This window comes from Sciurus carolinensis, chromosome 7 (genome assembly GCF_902686445.1).
Source record: "Sciurus carolinensis chromosome 7, mSciCar1.2, whole genome shotgun sequence".
NCBI lineage: Eukaryota > Metazoa > Chordata > Mammalia > Rodentia > Sciuridae > Sciurus > Sciurus carolinensis.
The window spans coordinates 7,378,887-7,404,651 of record NC_062219.1 but is presented as its reverse complement, the minus strand read 5'-3'; the positions used below and the strand labels follow the sequence as shown (position 1 = coordinate 7,404,651).

Below are 25,765 nucleotides of genomic sequence, written 5' to 3'. Positions count from 1 at the left end.
AGTGTTTCATAAACGGATTTCATTTCAGCATTGTTTCAGAAGAACTAAACTTTCTGTAGAGAAATGTAAACGTGAAGCTTCTAAGCTGATGGGGTTGCATTTTTTGTTGGGAGCTGTTCTGCGTGTGAACAGACTATTTGGCCATACTGCTGAACTAATTCTGTGTGGAGTTTTCTAAATAGGGGCTTGTTAGAGGACAGCTAGTTTACAGATGTCAAGTTTGTAGAAATTGTCAACCTTTTTATTCTTTCATTGGGGGAAATTTTGAAAGAAAATTTGATGGATTTTTATTTAAAATTTAAAGTCTTATGTAGGAACATAACTTACCTTGGTTTTCTCATAACAATTTTGGGATTAGTTTGTTGAATATGTAAGTATTTAGTTTTACTCGAGGAATTAAGCCTTCACCAATGCAGGTCTTCCTGGATAGGACACTTAATGTTCATTTCACCCTACTCCCTGCCACTGCTTTTGAGTTATGAGAGATGAGAGCCGAAGGGAACATGAAGGCCCTCCAGACTGTGCCCCTCCTTTCACAGGTGAGAAAACCTGCCTAGAGAGGCTGCAGCTCCCCAGGTTGCAGTTTAGGATCAGATCTGTAGGCTCTTGCTTCCCTTTCCCTTGAACCAGCCCAGGTTCTGATTAGGGCCCAAAGTCAAAGGTGTTCTTCAGCCACCTGGTTCTGCTCAAGTTCAGAGCAGGTACTTGGTTACTGTGCAATGCTGTTTTTTTTTTTTTTTTTCTTTTTCTCTAGATTAATTAGACTTTTTAGGATCAAACAGAGGAAGGATTAATTTTCAGAGGAATATTCAAAACAAAACACACAGTCATCCTGTATCAGTTCTTTCAGCCCTGTGTAATTCTTGTTCTCTTCAGTTAGCAGTATTGTGAATCCATGTTCTACTTGACTAGAGTTCTAGGAATCCTGATTCAGTCCACTGGTATCTTCTCAGAGTTGTTTAAACATGTCCTTGGAGACCTGTACCCAAAAGTACCTGGCATAGTCCTTTGGCACGGGCCCTGAGACAGCCCTTTCTTTGTTGAGGACAAGACTGTGGCCTGTAGCTGACTGCAAACGCTGTCAGGGAGGCAGCAGAGTAAAACAAAACCCTGTCTGTGGTTGACAGGATAGCTTAAAGTGGCTTCAGGCTTACTCCTGATAATTTTCAAAAGTGAAAGGCCCAGTGAGAATTCCTGATAAGAATAAGGTAATTGATAAGGATGTTTGGTTGTTCCTGTAACAATGTGAAACAGGAAAAAAGTCAATCCAAAAAAATTTTGGACAGAGTGTTTACAAACATAATGATTAATGCAATTTTCAAGGACGCATGCATGGTGCCTGTAATTTATAAAAATGGAAATACATCTTTACAGAGGAAAAAAGTTCAGATATAAGGTAGTCCTTATAATTACCAAGCATTATTAGAATATACCAAGAATACATCAAGAACACCAAGTAAAGAGATTGTGTAAGTCTGGAATATGTCCTAAATATCTGTATATTAATAAAAATTCATAGGTGAGTGATATGACTCTCCTGAAAACCTTTGACCTTAGGCTAGGTGGTGACACAGCCTGGAATCGCAGCTGCTCAGGAGGCAGCTGAGGCTGGAGGGCTAGATTCCAATTACAGAAGTTGAGATCAAGTGAACAATTAAAAAACACAATGAAATTGTGACTGAATATGCTGTGTACTTTTCTAGTAATCAAGCAAAGTATCACTCGGACACTGATAATGGAAATGTGTCATGACCAGTGAGAGAACTGACAGTTGTCTGGGAACTTCTACAGCAAAGTGTCAGAAATACTTACAACATTTAAACTGTGTAGATTTAACCTAGGGAGTGCTCAGCATCTCTTCTGATTTGATAATTTATCAATAGTAGCATATCAAATAATACCAATTATTTCTAGCCTTTTTTTTTCCCACAAGGCGAAAGAATGAACCTTTGTGATTTTCCAGGAGCCCTCTGGGAAATCTCAAAGACAGTCCTACGTGTAAAAGTTACCACTTATAATTTGATTTGGGAAAGATATATCAGTAGTTATCAGAAGATTTAAATACTTTTAAGAAGGGATCACAGGCCATCAAGAAATAGTAGTTGGCTGTGTTTAACCCAAGTGATAATAAAAACTTTAAAAGTAAAAATAGGCAAATAAATGATTGTAAAGAAACCTATCTAAATGAAGCACTTTTGTTTTCATAAGTGATCAAAGATATAGTAAATCAGCATAAACCATAAAAGATTATCCTGATAAATCGTAGAATCTTTGCAATCTAGTTGTAAGTAAAAAAATAACTTACAACTTTCTTGTAAGAGCAGGCCAATAATCTAAGAAACCGTTGACACTCTAACAGAGAAAGCAAATTTTAGTTTTATATCAGTATAATATTTGATACTAAAGATCTTTTTGAAAATTTTAATTTTAAAACCAATTTTGCCAGGCATGGTGGCGCACCCCTGTAATCCCAGTGGCTTAGGAGGCTAAGGCAGGAGGATCAGGAGTTCAAAGCCACCCTCAGTAATTTCAAGGCGTTAATAACTGAGTGAGACCCTGTCTCTAAATAAAATACAAAATAGGGCTGGGGATGTGGCTCAGTGGTTGAGTGCCCCTGAGTTTAATCCCTGGTACCAGAAAAAAAAAAAGCCAGTTTTTACTTTGAGAAATAAAATTCTCTTCCTGTGAACCTTCTATAACTTTCTTTATCCAAAGCGAATGTATTCATTAATAGACTTTTGTATATATAGTCTCTTGATAGCATATAAAAATAGGAAATGTATATAAACAAATTATGTTTAGTACTGTTCTAGTACTCTGTTTTAGGTCTAGGTATTTAGTGGATTAACTCAATTTAGAATCGAATAAAAAAGTTTAAGTTATCTAAAGATCTAGCTTTCTTAAATATTTTTGAAATAAAGATTTGTCAAAATAATGATTCAAGCCAGGTATGGTGGCAGTGGTGCATTCCTGTAATTCCAGTGACTTCTGAGGCTGAGGCAGAAGGATCACAAGTTCAAGGTCTACGTGGACAACTTAGTGAGACCCTGTCTCAAAACTAAAAGACCTGGAGATATGGCTCGGGGGTAAAGTGCCCCTGGGTTCAATCTCCAATCCAAAAATAAAACAAAACAAAAAACCCAGGATTCAGTATGGTTAAATGAGAATTTATATTTTTGTAATCTTAAACATTAAGTAGAAGTTTCATCAGTAAATCTGTAGAAGTTTAGGAAGGACATAAATAGAATAGAAATATATATATATATATACACACACACACACACACATATATATATATAATGTAACAGTGAAAAGTCAGAAAAAAATAGCTGTTTTTATTAAATCAACAATATAAACTAGTCTTAATTTCTAAAGATTCACCTACATTGTGTGAATTTTAATTTTTTTTTTTGGTACCATGGATTGAACCCAGGGGCACTTACTTAACCACTGAGCCATATCTCCAACTCTTTTTATATTTAATTTTGAGACAGGGTCTCGCTAAGGTACTTAGGGCCTTGCTGAATTGCTGAAACTGACTTTGGACTTAGAATCTTCCTGCCTGAGCCTCCCAGAGTCACTGGGATTACTGGTGTGCTCCATCGCACCCAGCCATGTGAGCTTGAATTCTTAAACTGTTTGAGTTTCTATAAGATACTTCTTTTTTCCCCCTCATGTTGAATTGAAGGTTCATCTTCCTTAATCTCTGGGAGTTTTAGGAATATTTAGTTTTTATATGTACTTATTTATCTGTAAGCCTTCAGAATGGTTTACAGACTGGGACTTCTGTAAGAGATTTTATAATCTAATTTGGTGTAGCCATCTAGAGGTAGGAAAATATACACTCACACAATGAGGTGTAAAAACCTTTCTGAGTTAGCTACAGAAGCATGGAAACACAGAGAAAGCTTTTTATGTAGCCACTTTAAAACTTTAGCCATGGATTGAGCATAAACACAGAAGGATGAAATTCACCATATAGATATCCACTCATGGTGGACATGAAATTCTTAGTTGATTGGAGCTCAGAATGAACAAGTAGGAAAAGTTAACAAACCAGAGACTTGTTGTCATTTACCCAACAGAGACAGTTCACTATAACCCATTAATTTGGTTGTAGAGATTAACAAATGTCCAGATCATGAAACCCAAAGAAGTCAGCAGTTGAAATAAAGCACATCTCAGAAAAAATCAAAATTGGTTTCTTACTGTGATACTCATGGACAAGGTTCAAAGCACAGTTCCAGGAGCTGGGCCCACTATCTGGGTCACAGTTTGGGCACAGGACCCGAGGGGTCCCTGAGGCCTTGCTACTTGGAGAAGTCAGTGAGGGCTGCAGCAGGGTCTTTCTGACTCCTGCACCAGCACTTGAAAGGCATAAGGAGTTCAGGGGTCAGATATAGTTCCACAGTTGTCACAGTGATATGTTTAAGTACCTAGCTCATTGTCTTTTATTACAGAGTGTCTTTGTTTGTGTCAGATAGTTTGAAGTAATTAATTGAACTGTAAATATCTGGACATAATCTTAATTTCCTCTGAAATCCTGTTAAAAAGTTTTCTCTCATTTAAAAGAATTGCTTTCCTTCGTATTTACATTGGTGCAAACTGCTCTTGAAAGACACCGTTTCTAGTTGTTTTATGCTTCTTGAAATTGAGCTTTCAGAGAGTAATATTTCATCAACTATAAGATGCCATTGATTGTAAGATGCATCACAATTTTGTGTATCATTAAGGAAAAGCAACTGCAATTAATCTGTGAGGTAGTGCTTTTTTAAAAAAAATTTGGTTGTAGGATGTAATGCAACATCAGAAATGTTAGGATGTAGAAAAAATGGATTTTAGAAATCAGTGAAGTATGTCTTGACTCTTGATTTCAATTAAATTTGTAATCTGATGTGTATGGTATGGCAGAGCCAGTGACTTCTACCCCAAGATCCTGGTCAATTCACAAAGAATAGAAAGAAAGTAAAATAGAGTAGAAAGAATGTGGTGATTTTTATTTTGTGATATTGGGTGTGACCATGGTCTGCAATAAGAACCTCTGTTGTGTAGCTACTGTGTATGATTCCCACCCTGTATTTTCTCAGGTTTCTCTTCCAGGGGGCTGTTTGTGATCTTAACAAGACTTTTGCTGGACTTTTTCTTTTTGTTCTGGGGATTGAACTCAAGAGTGCTTTACCACTGAGGTGTATCCCTAACCTTTTTTATTTTGAGACAGTGTCTTGCTAAATTGCCTAGGCTGGCCTCAAACTTGCAGTCCTCCTGCCTCAGCCTCCTGAGATGCTGGGATCATAGGCTGTGCCACAATACCCGCTTGTTGGACTTTTAAGGAGTTTCTTTCACTATTATAAACAATATTATAAGCTTGTTTTTAGCTCAATCTTTATGTATATTCAAGATGTTTTATTAGAATAAAATTCTAGAAGTATAATTGCCGTGACGAAGACTGTGTGTGTTTGTATATTTTAGTTATTATTTGTTTTATTCTATACGTTCAGGATTTCACATACTGAACGATATTGCCATATTTTTGAAGATATTTGATTTATATTGTCAAATGTTTTTCAGGACATTTGTGCCAATTTCTGCCAAGAATATATGAGTTCATTCTTGCCATTACAATTATAATTTTTAAGTCTGCCGGTTTGATAGGTTAAAAATAAATTTGTTTTAAGTACTTAAATTTTAAGAAAGTTTTTATTTGTGGAGCTAAGTGCTATCTTATTAATCAACTATTTACATTTCTTCCTGTCATATTTTAAAAATTATTCATCTCTTTTCTCTTGTCTGCAAACTACTCGAGGATAGTAACTGCCGTCTTAGATGTTCTCTTCAACCCTGAGGTGCCTGGTGCTGTTTCTGCCGTGAGGTGCCCATCATGTATTTGCTAAATGAATGAATAAATTTGTTTATGGATGTGTTGCAACATCAAAGGAATATATCCTTGTAATATATTTTGGTTTGTTATGCCCTGTTTTAAAAACATTTCTTAAATTAGTTGTGTAATAGATAGCCTCAAGTTGCATTTGATTAGAAAGGATTCCTATGTTAGACTATTTCTTTCACATTTCTTAGGTGAAAACAACATATTCGTGCCCTCCCACCCATAGGTAACCTTAGAAAATTCACTTTAAAATCCATTTTATCCATTAAATTTCTTTTTCTTCCCTGGGCCTTTGTCTATTTAAAATGAATCATACTGCTGACTTGATATTTCAAGTTGAGTAGATACTTGTCAGTACTATTTTGCTTAGGTTTAAAAATCAGGTTACTAATCATTTTGTTGCATTTACTCTCATTAACCTTTGTTAAGTATTCAAACACTAAAGTTTGAAAAGTTTAGATGAATTCTGCCACATAGGTGTCTGATAGCATTTTGGGTAGTTTTTAGATTCACAAGTCTGGATTTTTGAGTTAGGGTTTATTAAGATTGTGGGATTATTTTTGTGGGCATAGCTCTGGTTGTCTGCTTTCTGGTGCCTTTTACTCCGGGTGTTTGAAGCGTGTGACCCTGAGGGCGCTGTGAGGCAGCCTTTGACGCTGCCCCAGAGGGAGAGCAGCAGAGAGGTGTGCAGAGTGAGGAGCGGTCCTCTCATTCAACAGGGTCATCAGAAGGAGGCCTTGAAGAGACGTGTGAAGTAGAGTGTCTTTACGGAGTTTCTCTGGAAGTATGAACCAGATTGACTCCTTAAATGAGGAGTTTCCAAGTAGACACTGAAGTTAACTGGGAGTAAATAATTGACAGTGTAGTAATTTTTTTTTTTTTTAATGGAGTTAAACTTATTTTCCGGGAGTAAATTGTGAGTTGTTTTTTTTTTTTTTGAAACAATGGTGGCAATAGTTTTTTTTATTTTTTTTTTGCGGTGCTGGGGCTTGAACCCAGGGCCTTATGCTTCAAGGCAAGCACTCTACCAACTGCGCTCTATCCCCAGCCCGTGGCAATAGATTTTATGTAAAAATATAAAAGCAATATCTTTGCTTGGCAAAGTAGAATGTCAGCAACTTCGTATTGGTTACCTTTCAAGCCTCCTTTCCTTCACTCGTAATTTTGGATATCATGTCTTGAGCAAAAACAATTTAGAAAGCGTTATACTCAGTTATCAAAAGAATTAGGATATCAGAAGTAAATTGGGAAAACATGGTTCGGAAATGCCAGGAATACTTGTTATGAAACTTAACCCAAAACTGAGATTCTGCTTTATAAGAGAGGTCCTCTGAGTTTACTCAGCCATTTAAACATATGAGTGTTACTAAACAGAAAACAACAACAAAAAAGAGCATGTGTGTACTGAGGAGTGATTACTATAAAGGGAGAGCAGTGAGTCTGGCCATGGGAATGAAATTTAAAAATTAAAATTTAACTGTACCAACTAGTAGTCACTAGTAGTCTGCAAGTGCATCTTACCATAAAGTCTGTCCTCTGTTCAAGCTTTTCCCTTGGCAGTCTCCCGCGGAGAGGACAGGTCTGTCCTGCCACAGGCAGCGCTGCTGCAGGGCCAGGGCCTCCAGAGGAGACTACATCAGCATGGCCTCTGCCTAGTGACCAGGCCCCGGAGCTTTCTGAGTTTAGACCCCTCCACCCTCAGATTAAGCTAGAGTTAGGGAGGTCGTGAAGGTCGCCAAGAGGCCATATTTGTGATGACGCCTTCACTCGCATCTGGACACAGATTTCTGCTCATCAGTAGCCAGATTCGAACCGAACAGAGTAAGCCCGAGGTTCAGCTCGGCTAGCCCTGCTGGGTCCTTTCCTCTTAAAGCATCTCCATCCACGCCGAATTCTTTGTTCCCAAGTGTTCTTAGTCCTTTCTCCATTTCTGTTGGAGTTACTGCAGTTGGCAGGTCTCTTCTGAATATTTCTATACTTCCCAGATAGGGAATCCTTTATTACATGAATAAATCCTAAGATAAAGCATGCCCTGCCTTCAGAGACTCTGTTCTCTACTTGAGGAGAAGAGGTGAGGTAGTGGGACACTGTAGTCCGTGGTTTGGCGCAGGAGTGGTGATTTCCTCAGGTGCGTCTTCTGCCTGTGTGCCATCATATAAGCAGCACAACATTATTTCATGTACCTATTGCAGTGAACTTAAAAAATCGATGTGCATTTTCAGACGGGGAATATGAGGCCTTAAGGAATGTTTTAGGACAGAGTACCTAGAGCCACATCTCATGTCCATATTTGTTATAGTTTGGATTCTACAGTTATACATTTTATACTCTCTCCTTTGACATAAATGTGAAAAGATGTGGTAGAGTTTTAAATGATAGTTTATTACAGCAATAAGTGAATACACAAGATTGATTGCCAAGTGAATTATACAGGGGTGGGAAAGAGGATTTTGAAGCTGAAGTGGGCACAATATCTAACCTGAATGTATCGTGAGCATTTACATGTCGTGAAAATATCAAACCATTTAAATCATTATTCTTTTCTTGTTCTAGATAGCACTGCAGGGGACTCTTGATGCATAGCTGTCTGCTGGGCTTTAGTGTCTGTTGTCAAGGACTTCCTTGTGCTAAGATGGTATAATGTGTAGGTCATAGGTAGTGCTTACCATACTATCCCTTTCCCAGTTTGGGGCATTACTAAAAAGTTTTTGCTAACTTAATCTTAATGTATATTTGGAGGTATCTGATTACTTGCATAGGTGGAACAGTTTTCCTGTTTTATTGCTATTGGAATATTTGTTATTTATCTTTTTTTGTTGGTATCTTAAAGCTTTTCTTGCCATTTTGTTTTTTGGTGGGGGGAGTTTACTGGGGATTGAACTCGGGGCACTAGACCACCAAACCACATCCCCAGCCCTATTTTGTATTTTATTTAGAGAGAGAGTCTCACTGAATTGCTTAGTGTCTTGCTTTTGCTGAGGCTGGCTTTGGACTCATGATCCTCCTGCCTCGGCCTCCCGACCTACTAGGATTACAGGCATGTGCCACTGCAGCTGGCTTTCTTGCCAGTTTTAATGAGCCTTTTATAAGTTACGGACAATATCTTTCACCAGTTGAACTTTTAATATGGCTTGTTTTTTAATATTGAAGTTTCCAATATTCACATAGTTGTCTTTCCTTTGAAAAGTTTATAAATGCCATTTGTACATCTATGTAAACCTTGTTTCAGCAGTCGTGCGTGTAGGTACTGGATAGGCATCTAGGTGGAAAGAGCTGAGTGGTTCCAGTGAGTTGTCTGATTGCCTTACTGGTTCTCAGCACCTCTTCCTTGGCATTCTTACCATGCTCTCATTTTCCGAGGCGGAATGAACTAATAAAAGACAGTGCCCTTTCCTTTTAGGCTTCTTAAGCAAAATTTCGATTCCTTTTTGCACCACTGAGCTTTACATCTAATGCACCTTGGCAAGAGCTTTCTCCCTGGAAATGTGATTTGAATGAGAGGGTTAAGGTAGAACCTGGCTTAAGGTTCCCCTTCCCCTTGTTTTAATGTAGGTAGGATTGCCTTTTTTTCAAATCAACTAGATTGTGGGCACTTTTCAGATTAACCACTCAGAATTTGAATATGGATGATTAAAATGAGTCACTTCGTACAGAGATCTGTATCATGTGGTTTGCTAAATTTTTTGCTATTCACTTTCTTCAAGAAACAATAGGTGATGTTGTCCTTTCTTTGTATGAATCTGAAAGTTCGTGCATTTGTACTACCAAAAGTGTTGCATCTCTGGGCCATCTCTCTGTTAAACTGCAATTGGAGTTTACATGGAGAGTAAGAGAACTATAGGAGTTGAAATCTTGCCCTTCCTTACTTTTTAAAAAATAACTTTATTGTGACAATTCATATTGCCATATAATTCACCATAAAAATGTCTAAATAAGTGGCTTTAGTATGTTCACAGAGAGTTGTAACCTTCACCACACTCACTTTTAAAAAATTTTATTTTTAGTTGTAGATGGACACAATACCTTTATTTTATTTGTTTATTTCTATGCGGTGCTGAGGGTGGAACCCAGTGCCTCTTGCATGCTAGGCAAGCGCTCTGCCACTGAGCCACATCCTCAGCCTCCTACAGTCACTTTTAAAACATTTTACTTACTCAAAAAGAAACCCTCTACTCTTTAGCAGTGCCCAGCCCCTTCCAATTTATGTCCCTCCCAGTCCTAAGTAACCACTAATTTACTTTCTGTCTCTGGATGTTTGCCTGTTTTGAGAATTTTATATAGATTAAATCATGTAGTGTGTGGTCTGTTGTGACTGGCTTGTTTCACTTAGCATAATGTGTCAAGTTCATTCATGTCGTAGCATATGCCATGCTTCACTCCTTTACATAGCTGAATAAGGTTTTATTTAATGAATGTAGTATATTTGTTTGTCTGCTCAGCAGTTGATGGACATTGGGTTGTTTCTACCTTTTGACTGTTATGAGTAGTGCTACTATAATACATCCATGTGTAAGTTTTTATGTGGAGGTGTTTTAATTTTTCTTGCATGTATACCTAGAAGAATCGCTGGTCATGTGTTCCAAAGTGGCTGCACCATTTGGCATTCCCACCAGCAGTGTATGGGAATTCTGATCGTGCCACGTCCCTGTTAATACCTGTTTTTATCAGACTTTTTGATGTACCATGGTTGTGTTCAGGTTTAATATCCTTAAAGGTGGTGATCATCTTTTTAGGTGCATGTTGGTTATTGTATATCTTTATTAAAGATCTTTTCTTTATTTTATTTTTATTTTTATTTTTTTATTGTAAACAAATGGGATACATGTTGTTTCTCTGTTTGTACATGGAGTAAAGGTGTACCATTTGTGTAATCATAAATTTACATAGGGTAATGTTGTTTGATTCATTCTGTTATTTTTTCCCTTCTCCCCACCCCTTCCACCCCTCTTTTCTTTCTATACAGTCCTTCCTTCCTCCATTCTTGCCCCCCTCCCACAGAAGAGTTCCCCATATATTCTTTTCAGTTTTGCGGTATTAAGGATCAAATTCAGGGCCTTGAGCTTGTTCTGCCACCGAGTTACATCCCAGTGCTGTATCTTATAGTGTCTTATCAAATGAACAGTTTGCAAATACTTTCTACCATTATGTGGAAAGTACCATTATCTTTTTTGCTTTCTCAGTTGCATCCTTCAAAGAACACAAATTGTGCAAAACTTTAAAATTTTGGTGATGTCTAGTTTATTTTTAGTCGTTTATGCTTTTGTCGGGAGATTTTGTCTTAAGAAAGAATTCATTGCCAAATTTAAGATCCTGCAGTCACTCGTATTCCTCCTAACACTTCAGTTCTTACATCTGGGTCCGGCCCAGTCTGGTTTGTCTTACTTGGTTGGTAAGGTCTGGCTGCATTCTTTTTCCTGTAGCTGGTGTCCTAACACTGCTGATCTTGGCGCCTCTGTTTGAAAACCAGTTAGCCGTAGACTTGGGGGTTTGTAGCTGAACTCTAAATCACTTTTCTTCTGTTGATCTGCATCTGTCCTTATGTCACTTCCATACTGTCTTGATTACTCTTGTTTTGTGTAAGTTTTGAAATTGGGAGAGTGAGTCCCTAAACTGTACTCTTTTCCAAGATTGTTTTGTTTACCTTTATCTGTATTACCCTTTGTATCCCTGTGCCTAGAATAGTGCTTAGCACATGATAACTTTTTGTGAATATTTATTAATTTGAATGATTTAAAGTAACCCATTCATTTGGAATTTGAGTTGTAAATTGATTTCACTAAATAGAATTTTCCAATTGTGTCTTAACTCCCCCCAACATCTTGTAACATTTCTCAGTTCATTGTTAATTCTTTGTCAATAAAAGTTTCTGGTAAAAATTATGTAGGGAGTGATTGATTTATTAAAGGTCTTATGTGTATTGAACAAAGAGTCAGATGAGAAAAAAGAATGGCAAAGGCTTTAGTGATTAAACAACTTGGCGTTAAGCTACATAGAAAGGTTTTAACACAATATAGTTAAAATTATTCTTGTAGAGGCGGAATATATTTAAATAGTTAAATATAAGTTTCCAGGAGGTGAGTGAAGAAAAATCTGGTGCTGTATTAGTGATAATTGACTTTCCGCCTTAGTAGTAGAGATTGGAGTAATGGGACCACTTACTGTTTTTCTGACCAGCCCAGAGGAACTGCTAAAAGTGTTATTTGTTTGGGTTTCTGGTACCATCTGTGGTTGAGAATATAATAGGTCATTTTAAATCTGGGTATTTGGTATTTTAAATGGTATCAGCTCTGTTAAATTCTAAGTTTTAGACATTTTACATCCTTTAAAAGTTAGATCCACAAAGAATCTCTGATCTCATGTAAGTCATGGAAATGGGCTGAAAGAGGTTAAATTGTTGCAAAACAAATGGACTGAATTTGACTATCTGTAAACATTATAACTTCCAAAACTAGATCATTTTTGCCTTTTTATATTATTTTTGCTTTTGAACAAAATTTGCTATTTCCTAAAGGAACTGTTATGCAACCTACCTAAAATACTTAGCTGTACTGTGAAATTACTTACTCAGAAGGTCAAGTGTCACTTTTCCTGCATGTATGATCAAATAGATAGTGTACTACGTCATTGTAGCACCAAAAAAATCCACAGAAAAATTTTCGGTTATAAAAATATAAATAATACTGTTTTCAGTGATATGTAGTAAACTATTCCATGATATTTGGAATAAACATAGAGAATAATTGTTTGCAGACAATGGACAGAGACGGTTGATGACTATAAACACTGCAACAATAGGGCGACCTATGGTTTCCCTGGCGTTCTTCTTGAAAGCCCTTCAGGACAGGCAAGTGGTCTTGCAGAGGCAAGAAGGTAGATTGGAGTCTGGAAGGCTAAGTAATGGAAGTTCTTTCTGGAGAGGAAGAAGCAGTGTAGAAAAAGGTTGACCAATAGCTCCAGGAATCTACCTAAGGCTCCCTGAGTCTTGGATGAATAGATAACACTTGGATAAGGTAGAAACTTCCAAAGATTAGGCAGAAAGCCACTGGGGTCCTGTGAGCTGATGGTTTGGTTCCCAGAGCCCACATAAAACTAGAAGGCATGGAGTCCCAGTGGGCCAAAGTGGAAGGTCTTTGTTTTTTGGTCAGTTGGGATATTCAATAAAGACTGGGAAGGTTTGTGTCTTAGCAGTAGGGCTCACCTATTCCAGAGAAAGGCTCCTCCAGAATTAACCTTAACCACACTTGAAAACAAGTCTTGGAAGGATAAAACTTGGAATTGGAAGGAATTTAACAGCTTGCACACCATCCCACACCAAAGTTTGATAGTCTTTAAAGGAAGACAGAATAATCCAAACACCAATAGAAAATTCATAATTCCCAGTATCCAATCAAAAATTACTATTCATGCCATTGAGCAGGAAAATATGACCTTTAACCAGGAGAAAGAGCAGTCAATAGTGATAATCCCAGCACTGTAAAAAATGATGGAAGTAGCAGAAAATTTTGTTGAAATAATTATAATCATCTTTTAAGTATTTAAAGGAGAACATTAATATTGGAGAAAAATGAATACAAAAAAGATGCAAATAGAACTTTTTAAAGAATAAAAATACAGGATCTAAAATGGCAAATACTCGTTATAAGATTGTTAACACAGTAGACAGTGCAGAGATAACCAGTTAGTGAACTTGGTGCACAAAGCATAGAAACTGCAAATGTAATACAGAGAGAACAAAGACTAGCAAAAACGCTAGGATGAGGCAGCAGAGCATGTGCGGGGCAGTTCTGGACATAGGAAGCAAAGGGGAGGGCTGAAAAGAAAACTTAAGGAATAATGGCTGTGTATGTATCAGCTTTGATGAACAAGTAAATCATAGATTCACAAAGCCTGGTGTAGTCCCAAGCAGGATGAACGCAAAGAAACTCCTTACTGCAGAATCACGGTTGGGTCTCTCCTCCTCTCAGAGTCCCCACCCTGTGGTGGGTCTCATGAATAGTGTCATTCTTGTGATGTTTCTTCTTCTGCTTTCACACACATGGAATTGTTCTGCAGAAAGTCTCCCTTTTCACTCATTCACCAAATCAGGTTTTTCTATGTTTGCTTAAAAATCTTGTTCTTTCAAAAAGCCTTGTCTTTGTTATATTAAGCATAGTTTTGACTTCCAGGCATTTGAGGATTTTTCTAATTATTCTTGTTAATGGTTAATTTATTTTAATCAGCCACTTTCTTTTTAGCAGATTATTTTTAATTACCGACTTTTGTAGGATGTGTGGAAGATAGTGTCATTCCGCACATAAAAATAACAGGGTATCATCAAACATTAAAGATTTTCTTTTTTAGTGAACTCTTTGACATTGATGTGATTTTTAAAAGCCAGGTTTGTATAAAGCCTGTGTATTTCGGGGTTGGGGGTGTTTGTTCTTGGCTTCTGTGGCAATAACCTTGTAGCTGAAGCATCGATTTTAAATTATTTATGCATCTGACATACTTATCCTTAGAGTATCAAATGCATGTTAGTATGAGATATTTTGAGAAGAGAACCTTAATAAATCTGTGGCAAATATTATCTATATCCGTGCTTTTTAACTTTTTTGGATCACAGATTACATTTGAGAAGCCGATGAAAAACTATGGATTCTAGTCAGAAATATATACAAGTGTACTAATAAAATAGTATATTTCATTTCAGGATTCAACAGTCCCATGATTGAGATGTAAAGTAATACACTTTCAATTCCTTAACTATCTTTGTATTTTGTATGTGTTAATTATTTACTATGAGACCTTTTTTTTCCCTGAAACTATGAATGGAGTTATTTTTTGGAAGACACCAGGCATCTAAATCCCACATTTCCGGTAAATTTCACATTGGCCTTAGTTATTCAATTTCAGTTGCCAGTTATGTTCTCCATAGTGAGGAAAACATAAAATTTTAAATAGTAAATTTCCTTTAGGCCCGTTTAAAAATTTTCCCAGTTTACATAGTTTTTGATTAGTTAACAAAGTTACAGTTTTTATGAGATAAACTTTGTGAATCTTTTTATCTTTCATGTTGGGTAATGTTTAACCTTTTAGATGTTTGCTAACTTGCCATTTTTAGGAACTTCATAAATCCTAAAGACGATGTTTCTCTCAAATGAAAAATTCTTTTTCCTCTGTTAGTTACCAACAAATGAATTGGTCTTGTTATTGGAATAGTGTAGACAGAATACAGTCATGCTTTGCATGATGAAATTTTTTTTCGGTACCAGGGATTGAACCCAGGAGCACTTAACCACTGAGCCACACTCCCAGCCCTTTTTTGTATTTTATTTAGAGAGAGGATCTCACTGAGTTACTTAGGGCCTCACTGAATTCCTGTGGCTGGCTTTGGACATGTGATCCTCCTGCCTCAGCCTCCTAAGTCTCTGGGATTACAGGTGTGTGCCACTGCACCCAGCTGCATGATGAGGTTTTGGTCAATGATGAACTTGCATGTACAACAGTGTCCCCCGAGATCATAATGGAGCCGAAAAATTCCTGTCACCTAGCCACATCTTAACTGGCATAATGCTTGTGATTGTGGCAATGCTAAAAACATACCTGCTATGCTTCCAGTTGTATAAAGGTTTAGCACATAGAGTTATGTACAATATGATACTTGATAATAGTAATAAGTGACTTATTGATTGATGTATTCACTGTAGTAGTTTTTATTGTAATTTTAGAATATATTCCTTCTACTTATTAAAAAAAAACTGTCCTGTGGAACAGTATGCTGTGTTATGCTGGTGGCAGCCTCACACATCCTGTGTATATAGAGTCTCTTGATTGCCTCAGAGGCCACATCCAGTAACCCACCTATGTCTGTTCTAGGTTTGCTGCAGTATCTGTGATGTTTGCACAGTGGCACAGTCGGCATAATGGTGCTCTCTCAGAACATACTCCATGTGAAGTGACACATGGCTGGGGTTGAGAAGCCTTGTGTGGGAACAAAGTTAGAGTAGTGTTAAGAAGTTGTATCTATATGCCTGTCCACTAGGGCTGGTGATAGAGGAGGATAGGTTCACACATGTCCCTCTCCTGCTTAACGTCCTCCACTGGTCTCACGTTTCTACTAGGACGGCAGGTGTAGCATGTTGTCTGCTGCTGCCGTTTTGGGTGTCCTGGTTCTCTGCCCACCTGTTTCAGGGCATCATGACCTCCTTTCAGTTTCTCAAAAGAGCTGTGCTATCTTCTTCCTCAGGTCCTTTGCACATGCTGTTTCCCCACCTCTTCAGTAGGTGCCTTCCGAGTTTTTAAGTCCCTTTGAAAGGTTCCCTTCTTTGGAGAAGCCTTCTTTGTTATCCTCCTAGTTCTCCAGGTTTGGTCCTGTTTGGCAGCATGACTTTTTCCTGGCAACCTGTTACATGTGATCTCCTTTCATAGCATAATTCCCAACTGTGCATTAAATACTCTTGTGTGTAATTATGTGCCAATGTCTAGTTCTCTCTAGATCAAAAACTCCAGGAGGACAGGAATGGTGTCTCTCTTGTTCAAAAGTGTAAAATCCCTCTCAATTCTTAACGTTCTTCTTAAGGAGAGGCAATTAGAGTTAGACCTTTTATTCATTATGCAGAAATAATTAGGCTAGGCAGAGTCTTCATTTTTCCCCCCCTTCTTTTAAATTGTAACTAAGATAGGTTTCCCAGGTCTGTTTTTAGAATCAGTGTCTCGTGTAACCCCTGGTGTCTAGGAAGGAAAATTAGAGTGGTGGTTACAAAGCTTCACCAAAGATGTGAGCTGTAGAGCTCATCACAGAACTAGCTCCCTAAGCTGTTGGTCTGTCCTTCTTTCTTGTCCCCCATCCTATTTCTCCAGCTGCTGGGGATCTCATTCTGCATGGGGAGGAATCTTGTGTGTCTGCCACTGAGAGAACAGAACCTCTCAGTGGGTGAGTGGGTGGTGGAGTAACATGGGAGAGACCTTGGCGTTGGAGTTAGGTCAGGACTCCAGTTATTCCCCAAACACTTTCAAGCTAAACAGGCGAGGGACCTTTATCTTTTGACTAGGTAGGAATTGTGCTATTACTACCTGCAGGGATCCTGGAGAAGATCCAGTGGGGTGACATTAGCAGAGCATTTGAGTACTTAGTATGTAACTGGGCTTTGATAATGTGTACCCCATATAGTCAATGATAAGTGGCCCTGTAGGCAAAGCATCCATCCCTAAAATGGTCTCATAATGTTCTGCTAAAGATTAAACTCGTATGGTATTTAGCACAGTGCCTAGAAGATAGTCAGTGTTTGCTACCTAATGGTAGCAATTATACTGTTATAATCAAACTGTTCATTATTGGATAACTACTTACAGAGCCGATTAAAACAAAATAGATTCAAAATGTGTGCTTGGGAGGCTGAGGCAGGAGGATTGCAGGTTTGAGGCCATCCTGGGCAATTCAATGAAACCCTGTCTCAAAATAAAATAAAATGAAAAATAAAAAGGGCTGATGATGTCACTCAGTGGTATATCACTCCTGGGTTCAATCCCTTGTGGCACCCTCCCATTTGATTTTATTCCTATTTAATGTCATTTTATTGGTTTTGACCATCAGTATAATTTTGAATCTTCACGTATCTGTCTCTTTCAGCTGTTTATGAGAAGGGAATACTGGAGTTTAGTGCAGTATATCTCAGTCTTTCATTAAAATGAAAGTCTTTTCATTGTTATTTTTTGCTTATGTCCTTTTAGTGTTTACTTTTTCCCATAAAATCATTCTCTTTTAAGGTAATTACACTTATTTTAAAGGAAACAATTATGATAAATATGGAAAACCTAAATAACTGCTGTAAGTAGAAAATAACTGTAAAAATGAGTGACTTAAATTGTACACATGCCACCTAAAGTTCTTTAAATGCCACATTATGAGAAACTGCACATGTGGTTGTCTACTAACTGACCTGGAGCCATTTGCCAGCGTTTTCAGATTGTCCTTCTTTGGGGGGCAGCTCCTGGGTGAGGGATGGTCAGTGTCCATGAGGGTGGACGGATTGGGGCTTGACCTCTAGATGAGAACCAGATACACTGCTGATGACTGTTTCTCAGACTGTTCATGGCACTGGCTTGCGATCCGTTTTAGCAATCCCTGTCGTGATTGTTAAGATAAATGTTTTCAAGCCCTGTTCCAGACTTTCTGATTAGAATTTCTAGTGGAAGACACTGAAATCTATATTTTAAAAAAGGGAATTCTGATACATATCTTAGATTTAGAAGTCACTGTTTAAGTGACATTTCATCACTTACCATCTACAGATTTTTTTTCACAACCATAATTATCAGGTGTATTTATAAAGAATTGTTCAATTTTCTAGATCCCTCTCCCTCACCCTGCACAAAACTCAATTGAAATGGATCAGAGACTTAGGAATTAGACCAGAATCCTTGCAACTGCTAGAAGAAAACAGAGGGTCAGCACTCCATCATACAGGTGCTGGCCCCGACTTCCTTGACAAGATCCCCAAAGCATAAGAAATTCAACCAAGAATTGATAAAATCAAACCAAAAAGCTTTTGCACAGCAAGGGAAACAATTAAGAGTATGATGAGAGAGCCTACAGAACGGGAGAAAAATTTTGACCAGCTACTGCTTTGATCAGGATTAATACCCAAACTATATAAAGAACTCAAAAAACTTAACAATCCCCCCAAAAACAAATGAACTAGTCAATAAATGGGTGAAAGAACAAAACAGAAACTTCTCAAAAGAAGAAACACAAGTGACCAACAAATGTGTGAAAAAAATGTTCGATATCTCTAGCAGTCTGGAAAGTGCAAATCAAACTGCATTAAGATTTCATCTTACTGCAGTCAGAATGGCAGTGATCAAGATTACAAACAATAATAAATGCCAGTGAGGTTATGGGGGAAAAGGTACACTTGTACACTGTTGGTGGGACTGCAAACGAGTACAACGACTCAGAAAGGCAGTATGGAGATTCCTCAAAAAACTAGGGATGGAGCCACCATATGACCCAGCTGTCTCATTCTTTGGTATTTTCCTAAAAGATCTAAAACTGGCATACTATAGCGATAGTTACCTCAGTGTTTATAGCAACACAATTCACAATAAATCATGGAATCAACCCAGATGCTTGTCAATATAAGAATGGATTAAGAAATTGTAGTGTATATACACAATGGAGTTCTTACTTGACCATAAAGAAGAGTGAAACTATGGCATTTAATGGTAAATGGGTAGGAATGGAGAATATCATGCTAAGTGGGATAAACCAAATTCAAAACTCAAAGGTTGAATGTTTTCTCTCATATGCATAATACTAGAGTGAAATAAAGGGGAGGGAAGGATAAGATATCATAAAGATGAAGGGGAGATCAGTGATGTAGAAGGAGATCCAGAGACAGAGGAGGGATGGGAAAGGGAGACCATGCAGAATGAATTCTTAAAAACATCACATCCCCTGCATATATCAGTATACCACAGGGAGCCTCACCTTTATGCGTGAGTAAAAAGAACCAATCAGATATAAATAAACAGATGAGCAAAAGGAAGTCTAGTAGGGTAGAAGAAGAAGAATGGGGGAGGGGAGGGAGAAGGAGATCACGAACTGAAGTTGAATTCCATGCATGTATCTTTGAGTTTGTCATGATGGATCCAACTACTCTGTGTTAGCTATAATGCTCTAATAAGAATTGTTTATAATTACTCTTCTCATTTTTGGTTTAGTTTTGACTCTTAGTCTTTTATACCTGTTTAGTAGCACTAAATTCATTCAGCTTTGTCATGGAACTGTTCCAGTTAATGTAACTAATTTTTAAATAAACTTTTAATTTTAAAATAGTTTTAGATTTAGATAGTCCAAAAATAGAACAGAAAATTGCCATGTATTCTCTGCCCAGTTTCTCTGTTAATTAGTTTTACATTACTGTATACATTTGTCATGACTACTAAACCAGTATTGACACGTGGTTATCTAGCTTGATATTCTGGATTTCATTTGTTTTCTCCTGATACTCTTTTCCTGTTCCTAGGTCCCTTCCAGAAGGCTACATTAGTCTTGTCTCTCTAGCCTTCTCTTTGCTCTTAGTTTCTCAGATTTTCCTTTGTGTTTGATGACTTCAACCATTTGTGTACTGGTCAGGTATTTTGTAGACTGTCCCTCAATTTGGGTTTGTCTGGTATTTTTCTTTTGGTTTGGCTAGATTTTGGATTTGGGGGAGGAAGTTCACGTGGGTGGAGGGCTCTTCTCAGCGTATCCAATCAGGGGCGTGTGCTGTCAGCTTCCAGTGACTTTAGCCCTGACCACCTGGCTGATGGAGAGTTGGTCTTGTTTCTCTACTGGAAAGTTATTTTTTCTTCACCTCTGCACATCTTTGGCAACAAGTTATTAAAAGTGCAGCCTATGCTTGGGGGAGGAGAATTAAGCTCCACCTCTTTGAGAGGGCAGGAATTGGGCTTTTTATCTGAACGGATTTGTCTCTTCTGTTCCGTTTAGTGGTTTGTCCAGTACTGTCGATACGGACTCGTGGATTCATGTTTGTAACTCCGTACTGCCTCGTGGACTTCGTTGCTCACATTGTTCCGGCCTGGGCCAAGTGGATGCTCTTTCATTCCGCTGCCACCTATGAGAGGCTCCGGGCTTAAGTGTACCTTTCTTGCCCCAATTCTAGAATCAGCCATTTCTCTAAAATTCTCTTTTCCTGGAGAATGGTATTAGAAACCAAGACTGATCCTCGGGCTTGTGCTAATGGCAAAGCAGAGGTAAGGTTCAGTGTTCCAGTTCTCCTAATTTGCCTGTCCCTCTCCTCTTTTTAGTTTGCTTCACTAAAAACTGAAAGGGGGTATCTCACATGCTTGCATGTCCGTGATTTGTTCTCCCAACAGTTGGAGGTCATGTTTTAAGATGATGTGTGTTGTGGGACATATTTACAGTTAGTTAATTTTACAATTCATATTTTAACATAAGGAAGCTTGAGTTCAGGAGATACAGGCAGCTCATCTTTTTCCTGAATAAATGGCTCTGTAGTTATTTCTAAGAATGCCAGGAAAGTAATTCATGATATAAAACATTTTTCCACAAGTAAATTTGATTTGAATAAGGATTTTTTTAAAATGCTTTTATTTGTAAGAAAGAAAATGGGTAGGAAGAGATCATAATTCATTTGTTTTTGCTACCTTTAAAGTTCTAAACATTTTTCCTGTTTCTCTTTAATGTTTATTTGCCCTTGGCATAATCCCTTGTTTGTTTTTCCTTCCCATCTTTGACAGTTGTCTTTGCCCCAGAGTTCTCTTTAGTTAATCCTAGAACAAGCTTTTGAATGAACCATCACTTTTATTTTATGTCGTTTTCCTTTGATTATTTTTGGTTGGCATTTCATTGCAGAATGTGTCCACAGAGATCTACAGTGACATTCATTTGCACTTCAGGGACCTCCTTCTCTGTGCCCCCGGCTGCACTGCCCTGTACAAGCAGCTTCATCTCCAAAAGGACTTTAAGCAATTTTGATTTTTTTTTTTTGCTAATCTGTACACATAGTGATGCGGTATTTATCCTTAGAGCGGTGAATGAAGATAGTGACATATTCACACACTTTTTGGAGGTACTGGATCTGCTAACACACTTGATAAATGTCCAGATTCTTTGCCCATTTTTTAAGTACTCAGCTCTTTACATTAGAATTACAAGTATGATAATTAATTTCATCCGTTCATGTATTACACAGCTCATGTGTATTTACATGCCTAAAGCTTCTCTTTCCCTTTTTATTTTTTGTTCTAGTTCTTTTTTGGAGAGGCTTCTGTTTAATCAGAAGTGAAAGATAATTAGTATTAAGTCTTTAAAGCATTGTGTTATTGTGTTTCATTTTAGAATTTATTTTATGAAAGTATCTAAAATATTTTTTATCTAGCTTACTATTTTCATTTATGCTAATGAATAAAGTTTATCCATATGGGGTGATTTTGTCATCATATATGTATAGATATAGTTTATATACACATGTGTATACCCATTTGTATATTTTCTATCTTCATGCATTCTTTTTTGTTCTACTTAGTGCAGGATTGATAAAATATACTTCGTATAAATCTATCAATGAAACAAAAGATTTGTGCTAGAAGATTTATGTTGCTCATCTACTTTCCCAAGACCTGACCCTATCTAGGTCGTCTTCTGTAATACACAGAGACTGATGTTCACAACTTGGCTGCTTCCTGGAATGCCCATGATTTTCTCTTCCCATCCCTTGAACTATATGCTTATCAAGAGTTCCTGGTTTGTTCTTAATCTATTTAGGTGTAAAAATCTACTTTTTAGTTGTAATTTCATGATTCTGTAGACTGTTTGAAATGTGTGTGCAAAAGAGAACCATAGTTTCTACATTAACTAATTCGAAATGCTTTACAAAAGTATTAATATAGGTGAGTCACATGCAAAAAAAAATTGCAACAAATTAGGTATATGAGAGAGCTGTTAAAAGTTGAAGAGTAAAACTCATGAAAATCATGAAAAACTGCTCAGAGAGTCTTTAAATTCTTGTTCTGTTTTAAAGAAATAGAAATGGAGAATTGTAAATGATTCATTGTATGTCTGACATGCAGTAAAGTTGGCTCATCCCTTCTTTAAAGGACCCACTCTAAAAGACAAAGCTGTGGGTCGCATCAAAGTAATGATCAGTTAAAACCCTTTTGTGGATTTAAAGTGAAAACAAAGTGTTTAAAGTGTGTTTGTGTAGCAGTTATCTATTACAGTTTAACAAACCATATCACAGTTTAATGGTTTAAAATTAAAAAAAACATTTATTACCTATTATGGTATTGAGTGGTTTTTCTGCTTGTTGCGTGTGTTGTCTGTGGAGAATGGTATTAGAAACCAGCTGAAGATCTGAAGTAGCTCCACTCAGGGATAGCAAGTTGGTGCTGGACACAATCTGGGAACTCAACTGGACTTTGACCTACCCAGCCTCTTCCTATAGCCTCCAGGTGACAAGTTTGGGCCTCTCACCTGGCTACTTCCCCTAGAGTACAAAGGAGGCCTCATTAAGTCTTAGGCCCCAAAACTGGCCCACTGTCACTTTTGCTACATTCCATTGGTTAAAGCAGTCACGGGATCTTTCCAAATTCAAGAGGAGATGATTATATAAAAATGTAACAATCAGAAGGCCAGTTTCATCAAAGGCCACCAAAGTAATTTGGTGTACATTCAGTTTTTTCTACTTGCATTTCATTTTTAATGCTTTTAATATGCATATTTTAATTAACTGGCCAAATGCAAGTTCCCAATGGCACTGGATCAGAAGACTTCTACTAAATGAACAGTGTTTGCAAGAAAATACATAATAATTCGATTAAAACATGAAGATTTATGTTCTTCCTCTTAAGTGTGTGGCATGGAGATTTCAGTCCATGTTAATCTGACTGCAAAACCATTTGTCTTCCCAAACCATTATTGCCTCCACCATACCCCATTGCTACCATTTTGGTCAGTAGATAGTCATGTTGGCACTCAGGATTACAGAACTGTTTAAGCAACACTATTGCCAGAAATCAACATCTTTAATTCTTGCAGTTTTAAAAAAATATCTAAAAATAATGAAAAGTAATTGTATTTAAATATAATTTTAAAAAGTATCCCAGATAAAACTGCTAAACTTGGGAATTTATTTAGTAAGTAGTTGTTGAGCATATACTGTGTATCAGGGATTTTTGTGGGCACTGGAGAGATTGTGGTAAGGAAGACAGATATGCTCCGTGTGGCACTTCATTTGTCGTTGAGGAGATATGAAGAAAACCATAAACCATATACTTTGAAAAATCTACTTTTGTTTAAAAAAAAAAAAGAGATGAATTTTAGTTAAAATACAAAATGTCTGAGTATCTATCCTGAAAAGTAATTGAGATCAGCTAAGTTTGCAAAGACCCCGTGCTGGATCACACAGGCCCTTGTGCTGCAAGTTATAGAGACAATGCTGTGTAAGCAGAGGCTTGACAGTTCATGGGGAGGTTAGCTGATGAATGTTCAGATGTAGTCTGCCAAATCAGCTAACTTATTAGTAAATTGGCTCCTGAAGAAATAGGAGCCAACCATGGACCTTCGCACTCAGCAACCTTTGAATTATGCCACAGGTCAAGTAAGCTCTACAGATTCTTAAGGAAAAGGACCTGAAGTCAGCCACCTCTGCCCAGATCTCTCCATCGTTTTCCCTTTACTTACTATGTGCTGAAGAATAGTCGATGGTCAGGTGGAGGTGGAAGAAAGATGAGTAGTGCCCTTCTTAAATGAATAAAATACTTCTTACTTCTGTAAGTCATTACTGAAGAACATAGTAAAGTTAAAAAGAAACTTAGGGGTTTTTGCAGAATGAAAAATGTTTTTGAACTTGTCTAATCCAACTGCATTTTACAGATGAACTTTTTCAGGCTCCATTGTGGTTTACCTATGTCAGAGTAGAACTGTTTAACCCTATGTTTCTTGAATTTTTATCTTCTTTCCACACATTTTTCACTTAAAAAACTATGCAAACTTCCTTGGATTGAGTACAAGACATACTTTTCTTTGACCAGATTTGGTGTAGAGTGGGTAGTACTTAGCAGGGTGAACCATTTATTTATGTGACTATCAGAAGTTTAGTATCAGAAAGACATTTCACATTGGAATGTTTTTAAACACAAATAAGGCAAAAAACAGACCTTGTAGCACTTTCCTCATCCAGAGTAACTGGCATCCATATGAACCTTCCAAACGAATCATTGCCCTCATTCGCTTGTCTCATGTGCTGTTAAACTGAGGTTGGATGCTTACGGTTAGTTAATTGAAATGATTCAAGTTCTTTTGAACTTACACTAGTATTTATTTTCCTAGATTTCGTGTGCGTTTTTTTTAAAGACAACCTTTTGCTTGGTATCTTCCCTATAATATATTACTTCTAAGCTAAGGCTTCCAAACTTAAGTTGCTTTTCCTCTGGCTGTCTTTAAGATTTTCACTGATTTTCAGCACTTTGTTTATGATGTGCATAATGAAACACTTGTTTTCTTTATAGCTCTTCTGCTTGGAGTTCACAGGTTTGCTGGATCTGTGAACTTCATATTTGAAAAGTTTTTCAGTTCTTATTTCTTTGTTTTTTTCTGTGTCTTCTCTAGTTTTGGATTCTAGTTATGGGAATATTAGACTGTTTAATATTGCCCAGTGATATACTAAAACTGTGCTTCCTCCTCCCCCATTATTTTTCTCTCTGATTCACTTTGGAAGTTTCAGTTATTATGTCTTCAGACCCACTGATCTTTTCTTCTGCTGGTCTAATTTACAGTTATGCCAACCAGAGTATTTTTCATCCCGGTGCATTTTTATCTCTATAAGTTCCATTTGACAATATTCATCTTCATTACAATGGAATTCTTTAATGTCTACTGTTAGAATAGTTAAATAATTTGGAAATACTTTGAAGTCAGTAGTTGTTTAGTGTGTCCTTGTGAAGGTATAAAGACTAAGATACATGACTTTTTGTTTTGTAATAGATGGCAAGTTTGAAAACAATAGATTGTCAGATTCTGTAGAATTTTATTACAAGGATTTATTCTTCTACTTTTATTTGAGGAGTGTGGCCAAGTGAATTTTTTCCTGTGTGGGGAAATAATTTGTCTACTGTTGAAGACAGCTCAACACAAATCTCTTCCTGTTTCTCTGAATTAGAATCTTCATGAGAGTTATCGTTTTGTTATATGTGCTCTCTTAGGCTCTTATCTCCTTAAGTCACAGGACCCATTTCTATTTCACGTAGATCAGATGAGGGTAGTTATTTATTCTCTTTTATGTCACAGCTGTCTTTATGTCACACAGGTCAGGGGGCTTGCCATCTGTATCACTCAGGTTTGACATTGCAGTCCCTCTTCAAAAGACCCTCTTTCAC

General features: G+C 37.3%; 1 protein-coding gene across 7 annotated transcripts in view; it reads left to right on the top strand.

Annotated features, from left to right (window-relative positions):
* The window catches only part of Map3k4 (mitogen-activated protein kinase kinase kinase 4), a 106,608-nt gene that overhangs the window by 6,450 nt on the left and 74,393 nt on the right, over positions 1–25,765 (top strand). The gene's annotated exons all lie outside the window — the stretch shown is intronic.